Genomic DNA, 10,184 nt, shown 5'->3' with positions numbered 1-10,184 from the left:
GATCCAAGCAGAGACTGAGCTACCTCAAGAGAACGTTCAGGTGGTTGGGTTAGACTGAGTTTACCAGGATGGACTGACTTTTGGTTTTCCTCTGCTGCCCTGGGGTGGGGGGGTGGGAGGCTCACATGGGAGACCCCAGCAGCTGCAAAGGCACAAAGGCACCACTGTGCCTTTGCACATCTGAGTGTACGAGGAGCAATTCTGCAATCCTGCTTCAGGTGTTTTAAGATGAGTAGCCCTACAGAAGCGTATATCATCTGCTTCTGTGCTTTTCTCATCTCAAGAACAGAGAGTTCTTTGATTGAAGGACTGTGCCTTATTGGCCTCTGTAGCCCTACTGTGTAACACAGGGCGGGGCACATAGTAGGTGCTCAGCAGACAGTTGCTGACTATTGAATGGGCCAGAACTTGTTGGGGGGTAGGGGGGCTTCTCTAGCAGCTGATGGAGTGAAGGGCAACTGTGAGGGGGAGCTGGGCCAGAGGAATGACAGCGGGGAGGGCACCAAATAGCAACTGCAGATGACAGAGCGATGTGTGAGCACACATGAGGCAGCCCTTTGGGAATTCCCAGAAGTAACTGGGATTCACTTGAGGGGGGCCACTGATCCAATAGGCAACGGGTGACAGAAACATAAGGTAACGGTCCAGCCAACTTAGTCTCACACACAACACGTACCGGTGATCTCACCTGTCTGAGCTGACCTCGTTTTATCCTTCCATGCACTCCTTGGGTTTCTCCCTGTGGGTGTGTCTGTTCCAGCTAACTGTTGATGATTCAGACGGGGGTTTTTGTTTTTTTGTCTTTCGTTTTTTTCTTTCGGTACAGATATCCTGATTATAAATATTACTTTTCTTTAGCTTTGAAGAGGGTTGTCCCCCTTGGGATCAGAAAACATGGTTACTGCGGCCATCTCCTCATTAGCCTGGGAGACTCTCCAGGGCAGGGGCTGTAATTCTTCATTCTTATGGGTCTCCTCCCAGGGAGGAGCTCTGAGCTCTGCATAACATGGCTATTAAACAATGTGTAGACACCCTGCTTGACTGACCGCCTCCAAGGCCCGTGCCCTTTCCTCCTCTGAGCACTTCAACAGATGCATTTCCGCGGGCATCGTCCTCTCCTGAGCAGCTCGGCCCGGTCCTCTTGGCCCTTCGGCTGCACACAGGTGCTTCAGGCCACTCTCGTCTGGCACCCGCTCTGGGGCTCTGGGATTCCGACCCTCCCCTCCCCCGCGCCCACGGCAGCCCTGGCCTGCTGTACTCAGGCCGCTATGCTGAGCACACAGACAGTGGCCCTGCAGCTCAGAATGGAAACCTCCCCCAACACACACACACACACACACACACACACACACACACACGAATGATGTATAGATAAGTAGGTTTTAATAACCCTACCATTAGATTTAAATTTATTTATTTATTTATTTATGGCTGTGTTGGGTCTTCGTTTCTGTGCGAGGGCTTTCTCTAGTTGTGGGGAGCGGGGGCCACTCTTCATCGCGGTGCGCGGGCTTCTCACTATCGCGGCCTCTCTTGTTGCGGAGCACAGGCTCCAGACGCGCAGGCTCAGTAGTTGTGGCTCACGTGGCATGTGGGATCTTCCCAGACCAGGGCTCGAACCCGTGTCTCCTGCATTAGCAGGCAGATTCTCAACCACTGCGCCACCAGGGAAGCCCTACCATTAGATTGAAGAATGTCCCTGCCCACTTGGCCTCTTGTCTTGTCTCCAGGCTGCAGGAAGAATGCTCTGGCACCGATACTACTGGAGAGGTTTGGTCCTTGCTAATATCATAACATCAGTGGTGATTTTTATATTTAGCACCCTCTCCCTCCTTAATTGAGTCAAATCTGTCTCCTCCACTAAACTGTAATTAATCTTTGGTAGCAGAATGAAAAATAATCTGACAAATGGCACCCAAATTCCTCTTATAGAGTAAATTGTCTTTAGCAAGAAAAATATCTAGATATGCCACATGGAGTGGAAGGTAAGGCCTGAAGCAGAAGACATCAAGGCACAAAAAGATAAACCCCTGTGCAATAGAAATAAACAGGAATTGGGGATGGAGAAAGAGCAGAGAGGAGAGACGTGAGGGGTAGGGGTGAGGAAGCAACAAGGGGCAGGGAGCTGAAAACAATTGAAGAACAACTTGCATTGTTACACTATAAAACCCTTTCTCCTCTGTCTTCTTCAAAACTCTAAGAAAAGTTTACTGTACACAAATTGCGGTATGTGTGTGTGTGCTTCTAGCTGATAGAATATGGCAAAGGTGATAGGATAGCCACTCCCTTGGTTAGATTATGTTATATAAGACTCAGACTTAGCAGACCAGAGAGAGAGAGATGGTCCTGCTGACTCTGAAGAAGTCAACTGCCCTGCTGTGAAACAGCCTCGTGGCAAGGAAATGCTGGTGGCTCTAGGAGCCGAGAGCTACCCTCAGCTAATAGCTGGCAAGAAAATAGGAACCTCAGTACTACAGGCACAAGGAACTGAACTCTTCCAATGACTACATGAGCTTGGAAGAGGACCTTGAGCTTCAGAAAGGAATGCAAACCAGCTGACACCTTAACTGAAGTCCGATGAAACCTTGAGCAGAAAATCCAGCTAAGCTGTACCTGACCCACAGAAACTGTAAAAAAAATAAATGTATGTTGTTTTAAGCTGCTAAATTTGTGGCAATTAGTTATGCAGCATAGAAAACTAATACGTGTGTGTGTGTGTGTGTGTGTGTGTGTGTGTGTGTTTACACACTGAGACAAAGGACGGAGTTCCAGGTCTGGATCAACAAGGTGGTGCAGGAGGACAGCACATATAGAACAGTGAAATGATCTCTAAAGGGACTAATTCAGGTGAAGCAGGAGTTTGGAGTCAGAGATAGTGCTGAGAACTTAGGCCTTCATAAATTTGGAGAAATATTGATATCTTAGTCCAGGTTCCCCCAGAGGCAGACTCCAAGACAAGAAGCTAAATAGTTTATCTGAAAGGTGACCCCAGCAAAACCAGGTAGGATATTGGGGGAATGAGACATGGAAGGGAAGGAAGCCAATGAAGGTTGCACATCAAGCAATTTACTACCGTGGACAGCTAGAGCTTAATCCTGTGGGAAATAATGAAGAATAAGCCTCAATTATCCCACCCAAGGGGCAAGGGAGCTGGGATATTTATCCACCAACTGCCACCAGATATGGGTTGAAGGCTGCTTCTCCGGGGTAAGGAGAAGTTAATTCCCCAGATTTCTGGGTGACCTTGCAGGAACGTATCCTGTCCAAACCTTCTCCCCTTCTCTAACTGCTCTCAAAGCGTGCGTGTGTGTGTGTGTGTGTGTGTGTGTGTGTGTGTGTGTGTGTGTGTGTAAGCTACTCTTACTGTCAGGCACTTTGTATCTATTTGTTCATTTAATTCTCCCAGTACCTCCTTTTCAGTAGATATTATCACCTCATTTTACAAACAAGAGAGACTAAAACTTCAAGAAGTTAGCGATTTGTTGAGGTCATATAGTTACTAAGTGGCAGAACTTGGATTCGAAACCCAGGTTAGTCGCTCACAAAGCTGTGGCTCCCGACCACCTCTCTGGGTCATCAGTTGGAAGTCCAAATCCTGGTCTCACCCTTTACCCCCAGCACCCACGCTCTGACTAAGCTTCAGGATGTAAGGTGGACCTCTCTGCCCACTCCTGGTGCCCTCTCTCGTTGCTGAAGTTATTTTCGATTCTTTGTTCCATAAACCTATATGTGAATGGTGCCAGAGCTGTCCCTACCATCAGTTCAATTTGCCAGAAAGGAGGGAGAGGGAGGACTTGAGAATTTGTGGAGCTGCAGCGCGTTGCCTGGGAACGAGGAATTTGTGTGAGGCTTTGAGCTGAGAGAAGGCAGGGCCCTGCTGCTCCAGCAACCAGCGAACCAGAGACAGATTAGCCAGCTCTCTTTGGAACAAAACAAGCTTTCTGTGGGCCTGGAGAGTGAGGAATGGCCCTCCCCAAGGACATTTTTTCTTTCCTTTTTCTTTTTAAAGTTCCCCACCTCTGGCTCGCTTCTGAGAAACATCAAATATGAACAGAGATGGGGGTCAAAAGGCTCCCCGTGCCCTCCCCGGGGCCTTCATCCTGAACGTTCGTTTTGCTGCCTGTGAGTTCTGTGAATGTGAGGGGACGCCTGGAAGAAAAGCGTTCTACAGAGATAGGGTGTCTCAAAAAGGCGTGGAGTTTACTAGCAGAAACAATGTGATCCTGCAACGGCTTGGGGTCCAGATTTCCATAAGGCAGGGAGGAGGTGCTCCCAGTTCCAAACTGGAAAACTTGAAAACATCAAAGTGTTTTATGCTGAGAGTCAATATTTGATTTCTGAATAGAATTCCCACCCCCTCAGAAACTGAGAGGAACTCAGGCTTGTGTCTACGGTCGATGAACGTGCCCTATTCAGCAACTCTCCAGAGGAACAAAGAGGAGACATGAATTGCTATTAAAGCGTGGAGAGATCCAGCTTTCGTTGACCTATTTGAGATGTGGCAAGGACATTCTAGAAAACATCTCTGGATTTCTGTTCATGTAAAGCTTCAGTGCTCAAAGAAAAACAGGTTGAAAAATCATGGGGAAGCCACAAATTACCCCCAACTCATGAATGGCTTCATTTTTTCTTTTCTCCTAGATCCTCAGATGGTGTCCTCCCACCAACCTTATCAGGAACGGGTTTGGTCCCATCCTCCCTCTCCTGCCCTCCTCCCAAAGACGGAGGCACAGAAATGGAAATCAGCTGGCCAGCATCTAATAACTGCCTACTGTGTGAAGAGCACTCCGTGTTCCAGACTTTAGTAAGAGGAGTGGGATGTGGGGGTGTCACATTCAAAAGTAACAGAAAACACAATCCTTGCCTAGGTGCTTAACTCTAGTTGGGAGAGCTGCATCTATATCTATAATACTGTTGATAATCTATTTGCATTGCCCCTTACAAATTGTCTTTTATTTATTTATTGATATTTATTTATTTTTAATATTTTATTTATTTGGCTGTGCTGGGTCTTAGTTAGGCGCACGGGATCTTCAGTTGCAGCACGCAGGATCTAGTTCCCTGACCAGGGATTGAAGCCAGGCGCCCTGCATTGGTAGCACGGAGTCTTAACCACTGGACCACCAGGGAAGTCCCCCAATAAAGGGATTTATTATCTTATATAACCAGAGTCCTAAATAAGGGCATGTCTGTAACTTGTAAAAGTAAGTGGCTCAGCAATGTTATCAAGGATCCAGGTCCTTTCTGTCTTGCTATCTACCAGTCCCAGCTTCTTTTTTCATCGTACTTATCACCATTTGAGACAATATGACGTAGGGGTTAACACAGACTCTGAAGCCAAACTCCCTGAATTTGAAACCTGGCTACCACGTTACTAGGTGTTGAGTTAAACTACTCAATCTCTCAGTTTCCGTATCTGTAAAATGGGGATGATTATTATAGTATTACCTACCTCAGAGGCTTGACTTGAGGATTGAACGAGTTGCTGTGAGGATTAAATATGTAAAATGCTTAAGCAACCTAAATGCCCATCGACAGACGAATGGATAATGAAGGTGTGGCACACACATACAATGGAACACCACTCAGCCACAAAAAGGAACAAAACTGGGCCACCTGTAGAGACCCGGATGGACCCAGAGACTGCCATAGAGTGAAGCAAGTCAGAAAGAGAAAAACAAACATTGTATGTCAATGCGTATATGCGGAATCTAGAAAAATGGCACAGATGAAATAGAGGCTTGCAAGGCAGAAATAGAGACACAGATGCAAGGCTTGCAAGGCAGAAATAGAGACACAGATGTAGAGAACAAACGCATGGACACCAAGGGGGGAAAGTGGCGGGGGGGGGGGGGGTGAATTAGGAGATTGGGACCAACACATACACACCAATATGCATAAAATAGACAAGTAACAAGGACCTGCTGTATAAAAAAACAAATAAATAAAAATTAAAAAAAAAAAGAAACTATAGATTTAGCAGGGCCTTCTAAAATTAAATAAATATGTAAAATGTTTGAAACAGCTACCCTAGTACTAGTTCATTCCTCAGGCTCAGCTGTATCCTGGAGACATTCCTGTATCCTTTTAATAAATTCTCCTTTCTCGTTTAAACCCTTCATTTCTGGGGTTCTCCACGAGGCTCCCCGCCATCAACAAATTGTCTTTCAGAATATGGTCTTATTTAATCTTCTAACAACTTTATGTGGTAAGAATTTTTTCCCAAGGAGGGACATGAAACTCAGAGAGGTTAAGTAACCTGCTCAAAGTCACACAGTTTATAAGTCAGCATAGTGCAGATTCAGCTGTGCTTCTTGGACTAGTGTTCACATACTACACTCCTGAAAGAGGCTGCCTTCACTCAGGCCCAGAAGTAAAAAGTGGGTAGAAAAAAGGAAGGCTCTGAGACAAGACATGAGACAAGGAAGGATAAAGGCGAGCAACAGGGACTTAAAAAAAAAAAAACTTAGTCAGCGAGAGAATGATTGGGTCCCCAGTGGTGAGTCTGGGGACACTAAGAAGATGAATTTATGATACATGGGATGCAACATAGGGAGAGACAAGGTTTCTTTTTTTTTTTTAATTTTATGTATTTTTTGGCTGCGTTGGGTCTTCGTTGCTGCGCTCGGGCTTTCTCTAGTTGCGGTGAGCAGGGGTTACTCTTCGTTTTGATGCGGGGACTTCTCATTGCAGTGGCTTCTCTTGCTGTGGAGCATGGGCTCTAGGTGCGTAGGCTTCAGCAGTTGTGGCACGTGGGCTCAGTAGTTTGGCGCATGGGTTTAGCTGCTCCCCAGCATGTGGGATCTTCCTGGACCAGGGATCGAACCCGTGTCCCCTGCATTGGCAGGCAGATTCTTAACCACTGCACCACAAGGCAAGTCCTGAGACAAGGTTTCTTAAAAGAAGGCCCCAACTAAGTTAGTAGGAAGGTGGCCTTGAAGACAGGCCAAAATGTTCACCCCTTGTTGTAGTACTTTTAGGGTCCAGCTCTGTCTCATTTACAGATCCTTACCAGAGTTAGCCCTCCAGGATTCTGCATCTGGTTTGCTGCTCATCAAGTTAAAGAATGTGATTCATCAAGATTTTTTGGTTGTAAGTGACAGAAGTTCAACTTAAACTGTTTGAAGCCCAAAAGGAGGAATTTCTTGCACCATGTACCAAAATTTCGGAGGGAACCAGAATAATTGGGAATGAGATACTTAAAAGCCATGGCAGTTATCTCTCATCTCTCTTGCTTATGTCTTGGTGTCAGCTTCATTCTCATAAACCTTCTTACGCTTTTTGAGGGGGGCCGTCGTTGCCAGTCAGTCTAAGGTATCAGTGCTGCCCAGTATAACTTCTGTATCTCTGCTGGTAAGCACAGTAGCTGTTAGCCACACGTGGCTATTGAGAACTCCAAATGTGGCTAGTAGGACTGAGGAACTGAATTATAAATTTTATCTAATTTTAATTAATTTGAAATTAAATAGCGACATGTAGCTAGTGGTTAACACATTGGACTGTGCGGCTTGTTATCCAGGGAGGAGGAGAATTTTGATGAAGCTAGCTAAAAAAAAACTTGGTGGAGGACTGTGGCTGGTGCGGAATAGGTCACAGACACAGCTCTGTATCAGTCACAATAGCCAGGAGGATAGAATGCTATCCCAGTCTGGGCCATGTGCAGACAAATCAGTCTGCTAGGGGCGGAAGAGATGAATTCTATGTTGCTTCCTAAAAAAAAAAATTTAGCAAGCATTTATTGAAAACCTATTATATATTACACATTTCACATATATTACCTTCATTTTCACAAAAAAGTCCTGAAAGGTCAATTGTTCCACCCATATTGTAGATGAAGAAACAAAGATGCAGATTATGTGACTTGACCATAAACAGTAAATTGCAGAGTCAGAATATAAATCCAGGTTTGTTTCCAAAGTCTCTGTTCTCTGCGCTATAATATGCTGTCTCTAGAGATTTGGGATATAGAAAACGAGACTATTAATAGTGGATAATTATAACAATCATAGAAGAACACACAAAATGAATGACTTGGTTTTCTCCAAATAGTTATCTTGAGCGCCTGCTACTTATTCTATAAAACATTTTTGAAATTCCTCTTTTGAAATTGCTTTTAGATCCTGCAACATATTTTTTAAAGTATCTTTAATGATTGTAATTTTTATATTTTAGAAGTACATTTTCTAAAACAGTAAAAATATGGTGAATAATATTGGTAACAATTTATTGATAGATAAAATCTTTTTGGTCCTAACTAACTTGTGTTAAGGCAAAGTCTCTTATCTTCGTGAAGCTTCTTTGGCTTCAAAGAACAGATACCCCAGGGAAGGTACCATCAGAGGAGAGGCACATTACAAGGATCTCGAATTGGAGAGCTCAAACGCTGAAGCAGCTCCTGGAACCCGTTTTGTTTTTGTATTTTTTTAAATTTATTTTTATTTATTTATTTTTGGCTGCACTGGGTCTTCGTTGCTGTGTGCGGGCTTTCTCTAGTTGTGGAGAGCAGGGGTTGCTCAGCAGTTGTGGAGCAGGGGCTTAGCTGCTCCGCAGCATGTGGGATCTTCCCAGGCCAGGGCTCGAACCCGTGTCCCCCGCATCAGCAGGCAGACTCTTAACCACTGCGCCACCAGGGAAGTCCCTGGAACCAGTTTTTGTAGGTAGCTTGGAATCTTCTGCTTATCTGCTTCATCCTCCTACATTTACCAATTGCCTCCCTCTACTTTGCTCATCTCAGGGCTGTGTTACAAACAATATAAAACCTAATGCAAATTGGCATTCACGATAAACAACTTTCTTGGCTCACATATTTTGAAAGTCTAGAGGTGGGGTAACCTTGAGACTTAGCTTAATCCAGAGGCTCAAAAGAGTCAACAGGGAATAGGAAGGACTTTAAACTGTGGTTTGATGGAAAAGAATAATGATAAGGATTGTCTATGTATTTTTACACTGGGAATTATGTGGCCTCAGAGCTGTTAGTGCCTTGGTCCCTGAGGCCTAACAACACTCAGAGGGGGTTGTAGGTGGGCTCTCCAGGAAGCAGACTCTAAGACTCAAGTTCAGGATGTTTATCAGGGAGTGTGCTGGAGATTGGCACCTGTGGAAGGGAGGAGGAGGAAGCAGGAAGAGGCACAGGAAGAGGTTGAGCTGTGATGCAGGTTGGACAACCTCAGCCAAGCCCACGGGAGCTCTGAAGCTGAAATGATGGCTCACTGGCGTTGTTCCAAGTTAGGCAGAAACCGCCAGGCCTTTACATCCCCAGACCCACCAGTCTCAGGATGCGGCTCCTCCTCAGAGGGGCGTGAGGCTGCTCTCTGAAGCTGAGGCCGTCCCTGAAGGAGCCGACAGCTCAAGGGACTACAACATTCTCAGAAGCTGGGCCAACAAGTCCTTCCTTGAAGGGGGATCTGGGAAGCGCATCTCTGTGTCCATCCAAGATGAGTATTTGATAACGAGGAGGACAACGAAATTCTTGTGTTAATTTTTTTTTATCACCGACAGAAAGGGGAAAGACTTCTGCACCTATGATAAAATTAGAGAATTTTTTGCAAAGATCAGTACAGCAGGTGCTATTGAGACAACCGGAACAATCTGCTATCAGTGCCACATACAATGAAATGCTGCTGCAGAAACTTATTTTGCACAGGCAAGCAGAAGAACCCTCATCAACTATTCCAGTTAGAAGGGTTATTTTGTGAGGTGGGTAAGGAGGAGGAGGAACAAAGAGAACTTTCAGGAAACATCCCAGAACATTGGTTGTTAGCCCTGGGGAATCCTGCTTAAATTTGGGAAAGAGAGTGGAAGAGGGTACGACTCAGCTGCCTGAGGATCCCGATATCCAGATCCCACGAGAGTGGGAATAGGCAGCTTTCCCACTTCCAGAGAGGTTCTCCTTAGGATAGGCCCTTAGGACGAATGGGTGACCAAGTTTTCTAATTCGTTACAGGTGGGGGGTGTCAGTCGGCCACAAATAGGACAGTGACGACCAAGCAGCACATTTCTGAGTTCTGTGTGGGGTGGACCACTGCCAGGGACCCAGTGACTCAGGGCTTTGTGCAGAGATAGCCAGGGACCCCCCAGCCACACACATCAGAGACTATCCAGCCCGATGAGGAGTGCTCTGGAGTAGGGCCGCAAGACTGCTGCCAGCAATACCCATTCCAGTTTCTGAAGAAGAGAGACATTTC

Source organism: Balaenoptera musculus, chromosome 8 (genome assembly GCF_009873245.2).
Source record: "Balaenoptera musculus isolate JJ_BM4_2016_0621 chromosome 8, mBalMus1.pri.v3, whole genome shotgun sequence".
NCBI classification, from domain to species: Eukaryota; Metazoa; Chordata; class Mammalia; order Artiodactyla; family Balaenopteridae; genus Balaenoptera; species Balaenoptera musculus.
Note: the sequence above shows the minus strand (reverse complement) of the source record.